This window comes from Quercus suber, unplaced genomic scaffold, assembly GCF_002906115.3.
Source record: "Quercus suber isolate HL8 unplaced genomic scaffold, Cork oak 2.0 scaffold_288, whole genome shotgun sequence".
Classification (NCBI taxonomy): Eukaryota; Viridiplantae; Streptophyta; class Magnoliopsida; order Fagales; family Fagaceae; genus Quercus; species Quercus suber.
The window spans coordinates 53,168-65,457 of NW_027069744.1; the positions used below are offsets into that span (position 1 = coordinate 53,168).

Below are 12,290 nucleotides of genomic sequence, written 5' to 3' on the forward strand. Positions count from 1 at the left end.
ATTGTTAATCACTCACAATCTGCCATATCAAAATTTTGACAAAAACATTGTGAATAATTTATGGTCTAAAACTACTCATAGCACCTCTATTACATATAGCAATTTTTTCTTTCCTCACCAGCATTTTTCAGTCTCAAACCCAAATTTGTTTTTACAAACCCAAATTTTAATTGTAAATGACAATTACATTTGCATATTATTGTTTATTTATTTTTTCATTAATATCAATTAATATTTTTTCGAATTAATTTTACTCTCTTTTGATCTTACCCCATAATCCTGGCTCCGACGCAGTATGGACCCACTGCTTTGAATCAGAGTACGTGAGAATTTTAAATATATTTAGTAGATAATTTTTATTTGAACTTAAAAACCGTGGTGATATGGCAAAATTGAACTTCAGTTGATGTAAAAGATCTAGATATAGTGTTGTCCGTCTCCCTTAACAAATAAATAAATAGAGTGTTGCGTGTCAAATTTTAAATTGTCTTTATTTTCATTTTTTTAGCCAGGATTATTATTATTATTATTATTTATTTATTTATAAATAAGATGAGTTTCATTAAAGCAAAACACAAGATACATACAGCACTAGCTCATCACTCACAGCAGCAACTTAGAGACCCTGCTAGTAATATTATCAGTAAACCTTTTTTGATAAATGAATCCACAAATGTGTAACAAGTTCATGGCTTCATGCATGTGCTGCCAGAGAATAACAAGCCACCTAATTAAAGTCATCAGCACTATCTCTCTCACATAGTCACATACATGATATTAGCTCGATCAACAGAATATATAAAATCTCAATAACTCGAACATCAGGTAGTTGACAGAACTCAGAAGCATCTTAAGTTAAGCAGCTCTTTGTATTTGAACATTAATTGTGGTCACTAATTATGATTCTGCAGCTAGCGTCTCGAAAGCTTTTATATAAGCAGCTCTTTGTTTTCGTTTTAATATATACTATAACATGTTATGGCCTCATTAAAGCTTTATGTATCATTTGCGTTGTTATGGATTGCATGGATATTAAGAGATGCTGGTTGTCATGGAATATTTGTCTTTCTCAGAAATTCTCGGGGTGGGGGGAGCAAAGTAATCTAAAAATCCTACAATTCTACAAAATGATCAAATTGGATGTGCATATCTTTTATCAAACAAAATTTGCATGTGAATATATATCTGATTGACTATCTACTACGTAGAGTAGTAGATAAATTATTTGGATGTACTCCATAATAATTATTCCTCTGATAAATTAACTGCAGAAAACCCAATCACTAATCACACATCCAAAGACTCATTAATTTTTCCCGCGAACGGATCTCAATATAAATAGCTTAACAACCGCTGGGATTTTATGTTGTGATTCATACAGAAATTTGCCAAGTGATCACTAACAAATTATGAAATAGAAATACAATAATGTGAATTACCTGGCCTAGCTAGCATTGCTTCCTCCGTTATATATTTGAGAAGCAGCTAGATTCTGAAGCATTGAAACTCACCTAGCCAGCTCAACATACAACACTCGCTAGTTCACTGAAACAACAACAATGGACAGCCATTCTGGTCCTCTAGAGATTTTCTTTCTCCCCTTCTCGCACCAGGTCACATGATCCCACTCTCCGAAATAGCCCAGCTTTTCTCATCACGTGGCCACCATGTGACCCTCATCACCACCCCCTCCAACGCCAAACTCCTCCACAAATCCCTACTACACAACAACAACAACAAAGAATCGTCATTCTCTATCCACACCATTCCTTTCCCTTCTCAACAAGTAGGCCTCCCTGAAGACCTCGAAAATTTCTTCTCCGCCACAGACCTCGACACAGCCGCCAAACTCTACCATGGCATGACTCTCCTTCAAACCCAAATCGAACACTTTATCACTCACAACCGACCCGATTGCCTTATCGCTAGCTGAAATGTTCTATTGGACCACCGACCTCGCCAACCGGCTCAAAATACCAAGACTCGTTTTCCATGCCTCTTGTATCTTCGCCATGTGCATGAAAGATTGAAAGAATCCATGAGAGGACCAAACGCTCCGCACCTCAAGTAAATTCTGATTCGGAGCATTTCGTGGTTCCGGGTCTACCCCACCCGATCACCAATTCACCATGTTCCGGTCTGCTCAGCTTCCTGAATCCTGACTATGTACTAACCCCAAACGAGTATACCCAGGTGATGGAACAGTGGAGAGAGGCTGAGTTGAAGAGCTTGGGTGTGGTGGTCAACAATTTCGCTGAGTTTGACTCGGATTACACTCAGCATTACAAGAACATCATGGTCATGGGACACAAGGTTTGGCATGTTGGACCCACGTTGAAGATAAGGTACGTAGGGGTCACGATACTGTGGTGGACCAGCACGTGTGTCTCAGTTGGCTCGACTCCGAGGTACTCAAATCCTTTAATGCTTTATATTTGTTTTGGTAGTGCGTGTTGATTCCCTTATACGCAGCTCTATGAGATAGCATGTGGGATCGGGTCCTCGGGCCACCCCTTTATTTGAGTGTGATGAAGTGCAGATTCGTCAGTTGTTGTGAGTGTGTCTAGATGGAGCCAAGTATTCGCCTGTGTCACCGAGAAAATGGTAAGATAGCTTCCTTAAGGTGGTCACCAGTGTGGTGCGTACCACAACATCTCCGATGCCAAAGTCAGTATAAGAAAACTTTCAGGAAACAACAAGGTATCATAATAACTAGGAATGCTTTTAGGTGTGTTTATCTACCTTGTACTGGTGCTGTGAGGGTTTTATATATGTTTCCACAGTCCCTAGCCGTTGTGGTTGTTTATGTGGCTTTAATTTCTCTCTTGGTAACACCTCATGCTCAGTATTGTGGGCCTTAATGAGGCATCCAACGGTCTGTACAGCTAGTCTTGTAACTGCTCGGGACATTATTGGTTGCATTGAATGGCTTCGTTTTTTTTGTTAGTGATATGGACATGTGCTTAGCTTGTCTCAGAGGACGGCCTCGTTGGTCTTAATGAGATCGTCTAGGGAGGTTGAGTTCGTCGGTCCCATCAATTGCCCTCGAATTCTGTGGTCGTCGTGACATGTCATGACGATCATAGAAGATGAAAGGTCCTTAGGCTANCTACAAAACATATAAATACTGAGCAAAAACGTTTAAAACCCTAATTCGCACTAATTAAGCGATTAGGTGACAAAATTACCGAATTTTACCAAAAATAGCAAAATTGAGTTAAACGCAGAATCATAAACTACTGACCTTAAGGGTCGTCCCAAAACAGACGGGACCTTATTCTGACTTTTAAACTAAAAGTTATTAAGGAAAAACATAGCAAAAACATTGTTTTCGGGTCCTTAACGAAGGAATCTGCCTAAAATTTGGCGACGTTCATTGCATTTGTCATGAATCTGGATCAGAACGCCGTTTCCCTTCAACCTGCCAAATTTCATGCAATTCCGACATTGTTCCCTCTAATGGCCCCTACTGGCACCCCCATTTGATCTTGAGTTGTGACTTCCTGCGCCCTTGCTGCTCCAAGAAGGCATGTGCTGTCTGTTCTACATCAAAAGATGATTCAAGACAACGCCATTATTGCAAAAAATGTAATAAGGGATATATGGAAAATAAAATGAAAACAAGGTTTAATAACTATTAAATTAAAATTGATATGGAGAAAGACTGTGACACAATGGAATAGAAATTCATTTTGGAAATAATGAAAAGGTTTAGCTTTCTCCGAGACTTGATTGCATCATTCTAGTTGAAGAATGCGTCTTTATCCTAACATTCTTTGTTATGATAAATGGTTAATCCCTTTGGTATGATAAAGTTTGAAAGAGGTCTAAAGCAAGGTGACCATCTCTTTCCCTTCCTTTTCATCATAAGTGTTGAAAATCTTTTAAGACTCCTTTAGGAGGATGAACCAAAATGAAGTATGTGGAGATTCAATCTAGCCCATGGAGGCTTTAATGTAAGCCACTTGCAATTTACGAATGACTCAATTATTTTTGTTAGAGCAAACCAAGGAAATGCGGAGAAAGTATGGGGGAAAACTTTCAAAGTACAAAGATTGGTTTGATTAAATTGTTAAATTTAAGAAATTCACAATCATGTTTAGCAAAAGCATCCCTCTCATAATAAAGAGTTAAACATGCAACTTCTTCAAACTCAAGTTAATGGAATTGCACTCGAAATCAAAATCAAGATTAAGAAACCAAGATCAAGTCAAAATTTTAGAATTTGAAAAGTTTTTCAAAATTATGATTTTTTAGTGGAAAAATAGAAAAATCAGAAGAAAAGAATGTGGGGAGGGTTTCATTTAAAGGATAAAATTTGAAACCAGAAAACTTTGGAGGCTTGATAGAAATGATGGGGGTGGTAACTATTTTATAGGAGAAAAGTGGCACGTGATGATTGCGAGTTGGCTCACGGCCATCGCTTGCCGTTTCAATTCTTGGTAATCCATCACTCAAATCAAAGGGAATTGAAAAATATTTGCATTAACACAAAAATTGTGTTGATCTAACAATTGGATTTTGTGCTAGTCCCCACTATATGTTACAATTGACTCCATCATTCTACAACCAATCTTGATGATCTACCATTTGATTTGATTGAAATTTGAAAAATATTTATTTCAACATAACAGTAGTTTTGATAACAGTTGAATTTTGAGGTGAGTCGTGGCATGTGATCATCATGTGCTAGTTCAAAACTTGGTGATCCACCACTCAGTATGAAGGGAGTCAGAAAATATTAATATTGACATAAGAATCTTTTCTGTCAGATAGACAGGTCCTGAGATAAAGGTAGTTAAAGTTAGTTAAAATTGATCAAACTTGGTAAAACTTGGTCAACATTTGTCAATTATTATATTTTACTCTGTAACTTTTGAAATTTGACCTAGTTTGACTAAAATTTATCCAAGCATAGGCATCTTTGGGGTTCTAATTCATGTCTCAATTAGAATTAAATAAATTTGAATTCGATTTTAAAATTTAGTCATATCTATATCATATATCATATCATATTATATCATATACTATATATAATAGCAGAAGCTGAGAGAAAGTGGATTCCTACAATTAAGGAAGTGTTGACAAATAGCAAAAGTGGTTATCTAAAATTCAGACACGTTTTACTTTAAAATGCGATACATTATATTGTTTAGTAATGCAACAACACCATTTAAATGCGAAAAATATAATCTTTGACTACGTTAAAACACTGGTTCGAGCCTTATTGGTATAAAAGGAAATTAACTGCTTTAGACAGAAAAAAGAAAGATCGCTAAACGGAGAAAAAAAAAAGGAGAAAGAGGAATTTTTTTTCTAAATAACAATAAATATTAAAAAATTTAGTTAGTTGTCACGGTGGAAAAGAATGTTGAAAACTAGCATCTCGAGTGTCTAAAACTCGAGTTCCAAGATAAAAATCGAGTTTTTAAGTCTCGATTTGGAAGCGGATGAGTATGATGTGGAAAAAAATCCACGTGGAAATCAAGTTTTAAAGACTCGAGTTTCGGAAAACGCCGCTATAGGGCTTAAAAACACCTATAGGGCTTAAAAATGGAGTTATAAAAAAATTTAGCAGAAAAATGCCGCTATAGGGCTTTAAAACGTCACTATAGGGCTTAAAAACGCCACTATAGGGCTCCTTGAACTGGTATTGATCACTTATGAAAAATTTTGCAGGAAAATGCCACTATAGGGTTTTAAAACGTCACTATAGGACTTAAAAATGCCACTATAGAGGCGATAAAACTAAATTTTTTTTTGCATGGAACTCAAGTTTCTAAAATTCGAGATCTATGTGGCATTTTCAGATCTAAAACACTCGCAAAGTGAGTTTTTGGGACTCGAGTTTTAATATGGATCTCGAGTTTCTAAAACTCGAGATTCTATTTTTCATAATCTTTCCAAACGTTGCTTAACTTACTACATTGTTAAGCATTACACAGTTGGTCTGTAGATTTCTCCGAGAAAGAGAGACCAAGTGAAAAGAGAGACAGAGAAATAGAGAGGCAGAGAACGGAGAAGGAGAGAGAGATCAAGAGATCAAAAACTGAAAACCAAAACATCAGACACCAATCAAGATGAAGAAGAGCCGTACAGTCTCTTCCAATATCCCCAAACTCTCTTTCTCTCTTCTCTCTTCTCACGAACCCTAATCTTTTTCTTTATGAATATTCAATCCCTTCAATCCAGACTACAAATTTGTTCTTTAATTCAATCTTTTTCCAATTCAAGATTCACGTATTTGTTTCTTGCTCTCTATATTATTGAATTCCTCAAATTTTTAAAATTTTTTGAAAAATCAGATTTGAATCGATCTTTGTGTGTGTGTGTGTATGGCGAACGGTACGGATTCGGAGGAGTTCGTGTTGCTATCTCGGGTTCGGACGGGTCACAAGCGCGAGTTCGCCTTCGCAATGAAGGCACAAACAGAGATCTGTGGGTCCTTGGGTCGGATCCGGTCCAAGAAGACCCGGAATGAGGCTGTGGCGACCAATAGAAGCAAGAAATAGAGAAAGAGGCAGAGTTAGAGACATCTTAGGCCAGTACAACCGTCGAACTTTGACCACCAAAATTCTTGCTTCCCTCAACTGGCAATGCACTGTTACAGAGTGAGTTTTCTTTTTTTGCTTTCTTTGTTTTTTGATTTTTTTATAAATTTTTATAAGTAAAAAACTAAATCTTGCAATAACTATGATTTATGTTTACTGCAATTTGGGTCGCCACCTAGATCGTCGAATGGCGGATTACTCATTTGTAGATCTAAACGGTTTTTAAAATTGGATTGATATCTGCGATAACTATGATCGTTAGGCCATACATTCACCACCCAGATCGTCGAAATCGGCTCCGGTATTTTTTCTTTCCATTTTTTAGATTTGGGTATGAAATGTTACTTTAATTGAGTTCTTTCATTTTTTTTTTTTTTTGGTTGAATGGGTTTAGATTTGATTAGTTTTTGTTTTGGGTTTTTGGGTTTTCTATCAAAATGTTTGTTTCCTCAATTTTAGATATTTGCTTTTGTTTTTTTATTGTTTTTTTTATTGTTTAAAGATTATTGAAATCATTGGGTATTTCCATTTCTAACATTTATTTTCCTTTTTCAATCTTATTTTAGGCTTTTTCTGCCGGAATAGCATGCACCAGATAGAGTTAAGGCACACAGAGGTATGCTGTATATCAGTAACTGGTAAAGTTATTGTTTTATTTATTTTTTCTTTTCGTTTTCAAATTTGGGGATTGAATATGATTTAGGTTTGAATTTCTTGGTTGGATTGGTTTAGATTTAGTTATAGTTAGATTTGGTTTTGAGTTAGGCTTCCATCAGAATTATGCACATTTCAGGTCCAATAATTAACTTCATTTTTGTTTNATGGGAGTGATTGGAGCCATTTAATGTTAATTGGGAGCTAATTTGGGACCTATTAATGTTAATTGTGCTGAAACCATTTTCTAACAAATGACCTCTGCTCACTATTTCATCAATATCTCTCAGAATATTTTGAATCTGTGAATGAGGTTAATTTTCCCAGAAACTAGACATCCGGGCTTCAATTTGAGCACAAGAACGAGACAATTCCGATCAGAATTGGGTCAGATATGATTTTTCGAAGTTAGCTCTACAAGCTGTTACAGCAGCTACGGAAAACCGAATTTTAGCTTGCTCCCCACTCCCACCAATCTCTCCATTTAATGCACCAGATTTTCCCCAAGGCTAAAATGAGGTCTAGGTTCATAATCCTTGTCAACCCTCATTAAATGGCCTTCCATTCATATTCCCTCCACTACCACTATATAAACCCTCCCCTCCTTCATTCCAAGGGACCAAAAAAAAAAACCTCTCTCTTCTTCTCTCTTGAGTTCTAGTGAAGTTGAGTAGTCTTGTCATATCTTGGTCTTCCTGAGACTCAAGTATTGAGTGAGACTCACTCTCCCTCTCCTAGTTCTTCTTTTCTCCACCCTTAGGACCTCTACCAAGAGTCTCCTCCTCCACCGTATGGATCTTGCATGAAGGTATAATCCCTTTCTCTAACTTGTTTATTGTGTTGCCATGATTAGAATTTAGGATTAAAGCATGATAGTGATTATTTAAATTCTCTTGAATATGTTTGAATGTTCTTAAATGTTTTTATGCGTTCTTTACATGTTCTTGGTTGTTCATCACATGTTCATGCATATCACTAGTTTTGATCTTAAATTTACATAAAAAATATGAAAAACATGTTTGTTTCATAATTCTTTCAAATCCTTGAATCTAGGTTATCACCATCCACACACATTCACTAGAATTTTATTTTTCAATCCAAATGCAATGTTTAATAAATTGAATTAGGGTTTATCACATGCACACATATTAAATTCAACATGTAAATTGATTGACATATTGGATGATATGATATGATTGTTGGCCACCATAGTCTAGAAGACCGGTTTTACCGGACAAGGTGGGTGCCTAACACCTTCCCACTTTGTAACATAGCCTCCGAACTTAGATCAAGGGTTAGTAGATCAAATGCTTATCCTTGTAATTTTCAATTTCTAAATTGTAACTAGGAAACAAAGCCATGTACTTTATCTTAGATTGTATCTAGGACCAAAGCCATGTAATTTCCCATGTTTAATGTAAATTCAATTTCAAATTAATAAAATGAGGAATTTTTTAATTATGGTTTTCTTATTTTTCCAATAATTAAATAAGTGGCGACTCCATTGTAAAACCTTAATCTAAAGGGGAAAATATAACTAGTCGAACCTCCATTTTGAGGGGCAATAACACGACTCTACCCATTCACGTGGGTTTGGCCCAACATTCATTAAAAATGGGCCGGGGGCGCGGTCTCTCACAAAGTCTCTTTGCATGATTGGTGAACTCCAATCAAATAAGTGAATATTTAATTATTCTTTTCCTGTGTGATTGATAATACACGAGTTTATAAATATTATGTGATAAAATTAGTTTTAAAATGTTATGCAATAAAATTTGTAATATGCTAGCGGATAACTAAAAAATATCCACTCCACCAAAGTGCTAAAGAGATCATATGATAGCAACTTCATCACAACCTCATGGGCACTTGGTGGCATTCCGGTACTCTTCTTTAGCAAAACTGCAGAAGTATGAAAATATTAATTATTGAATATATACTATTGTTGGAATTTATTTTGCTTTGATTTTTTATTTTTGGTAAAAAAAGGAATATCATATATTAGATAGTCATAAGTCTATTAAATATACCACCGCACACTCTTGGTGCGTTGGTCACTTTACAAGTATAAGTGTTTGTGGGGTGTTGGGGGTAAAGGTCGAAGTTTAAGTCTCTAGAAGGGAAATTCACACATATATACACTTAAATTAGGTTAAAGTAGAAATTCTATCTTGTGTATATATATATATATATATATAAAAGTCTATTACAATATTCACCCTCCTTATCAAGCATTATAAGATTACTCGCCACAGGTAGTTGATTTTCAAACAAAACATAGCTATAATCACTAGAACTATCAAATATTGTCAATGCATCTGCATACTAATTTGTTTCTCGATAAATATGCTTAATTTGCATATTAGGGAGGATCCTCTAAAAGTCCAATCAAAAAAAGAAAAAGAAAAAAAAAATGCGCGCATGGCCACGAGAACAATACTCTATGCTTTGCTAACTTACAAACTACAAATATGGACCAATTGATAAACTTCAATCTTTAGCCCTATTAGCTCTCACCACCTTAATGGTCTGTTTGGATTGAAGGAAAGGGAAGGGGGAGTAGAGTAGAGTAGATTTGACCTAAAATTAGCCTATTTTTAGCTAATTCTACTCTACTCCCCATCCACTCACTCTCCTTCCCTCCTCCATCCAAACAGGCCCTAAGCTCTTCAATTAAGTTCGTCAAACTTTCATGAGAGGACCCACCTTCCTCAATAGCTCTCTTAGCCTTCTCACCTAGCTCTTGAGCCTGTTTCCTCATCTTCATCGACTCATCATAACTGTCCATCAATCTCCTCACAGCTTTCTCTATTTTCTTCCTTCCAACTTAATTCTTCCCAGCATCAACCCACAAGTTCCAATCCTCTACACCCACCTCCACCCCAAACTGGTGCACTTGCATGATCAACTTCTCATTGTAAAAATGCTTAACATAAAATGGTCATGTGATCAAATAAATTCCTGCACTGACCGCTTTGATCAAAGAATTCACTCCACAATGCGTTAAGAACCCTCCAATTGAAGGGTGATCCAAGATCAATATCTGTGGGGTCCACCTTCTCACAATTATACCCAAATTTTCTTCTTTCATTTTTTCCTCAAACCCTTTAGGTAATCATTTTTCCTTATCATTATCGTCCTCCTTATCTTTCCCAAGAAGCACTTTGATGGGACCGACGAACTCAACCTCCCTAGACAATCTTATTAAGACCAACGAGGCCGTCCTTTGAGATGAGCTAAGCACATGTCCATATCACTGACGAAAATAACGAAGCCATTCAATGCAACCAATAATGTCCCAAGCGGTTACAAGACTAGCTGTACAGACAGTTGGATGTCTCATTAAGGCCCACATTACTGAGCATGAGGCATTACCAAGAGAGACATTAAAGGCATGTTAACAACCACAACGGCTAGAGACTGTGGAAACATATATAAAACCCTCACAGCACCAGTACAAGGTAGATAGACACACCTAAAAGCATTCCTAGTTATTCTGATACCTTGTTGTTTCTTGAAAGTTTTCTTATACTGACTTTGGCATTGGAAACGTTGTGGTAGACACCACACCAGCGACCACTTTAAGGGAGCTATCTTACCATTTTCTTGGCGACATAGGCGAATACTTGGCTCCATTTGGATGCACTCACAACGACTGACGAATCTGCACTTTATTAGTTTGGCGGCGTCTATGGGGAACGACATTTTTGTACACAGGTTTGAAAGCGTAGTTTCCAGTTAACTTCTACATTCAGATGGAGCCCAACCAAGATTCAACAGCATTAGCTCTACAAGTCCAAGCTCTTGTTGCTATTGTCGAAGAGCTCACCAGACAAAATCAAGAAATGAGGCTACGACTTCAGCAGGGGGAGAATCGGTCTAAAGCCAGCCAAGAGGATGAGGGGGACAGCCATAGGAGGAGTGACTGTCGAGGACCAACTACTCCAGACGAAAAAAATTTAGACCTTCTCTGGGAGATGAGAAAGGAAATGGATGAGTTGAGGAACACCATTAAAGAGAAAACAGACCGAAGTTTGGATAGAATGGTCAGGGCAACAAACTCACCATTCACAATGATAGTCTTGGAATGCCCTGTGCCATCAAAGTTTTGTCTACCACAGCTTGTGCCATTTGACGGACTCACGGACCCCCAGGACCACCTCAACACCTTCAAGACGACACTAGGCCTTCAACAACCTCTTGACGAGATACTGTGTCGTTCCTTCCCCACTACTCTTAAAAGATCTACAAGAGAGTGGTTCACAAAGTTACCAACTTTGTCCATTGACAGTTTCGTGCAGTTGAGCAATGCATTTTTGCGCCACTTCATCTGGGGGACAACGCCCTATGAGGCCAATAGAATACTTACTCACCATTAGACAAGGGGAGAAAGAAACCCTGAGGTCGTACGTGAAATGCTTGACTCGAGAGACCCTGGAGGTGGACGAAGCTGACGACAAGGTGTAGTTGACTACCTTTAAAGTAGGGTTGAAGTCAAGAGAGTTCGTGGTTTCCCTCGCGAAGAATCCTCCTAAGACGATGGCAGAGATGCTCTTGAAGGCACAGAAGTACATGAACGCAGAAGATGCATTAGTTGCCACAAAGGACGTGGAAAAGTCGGGAGACAAGGGAAGGAAGAAAGACGATCACAGAGGACAAAAAACGGAGTGTTTTGGCATAAATTAAGGATGAGCACTATCTTAAGTGGCCAAGGCCATTATATTTGTCCCCTAACGTCCGTGACAAGAAGTACTGCCGGTTCCATAAGGATCACAGCTACTACACAGAGGATTGCAGGGACTTAAATGAGCAGATAGAAGAGCTCATACAAAAAGGAAAACTGCAGTAGTATGTAAAACAGGGGGAATCTAGCAGATTCAGAGGCGACAATAAGAACCAACGAAAATTTTCACCCAGTGACGAGGATCACACGTCACAACGCCCGCCTAATGTAGTCGGGGAGATAAAAACAATCATAGGTGGCCCATCCACAGGGGGTCATTCAAATCCCTCAAGAAAGCGTATTAGAGGCAGGTGAACAGCATCCATAGGATGCCCCCATTCAAGCAAAGACGGACGGATCGG

General features: G+C 37.6%; 1 pseudogene; it reads left to right on the top strand.

Moving 5' to 3' along the window:
• Window positions 1-1,462: 1,462 nt before the first annotated feature.
• Window positions 1,463-2,523, top strand: LOC136071139 (scopoletin glucosyltransferase-like; annotated as a pseudogene).
• Window positions 2,524-12,290: the final 9,767 nt, after the last annotated feature.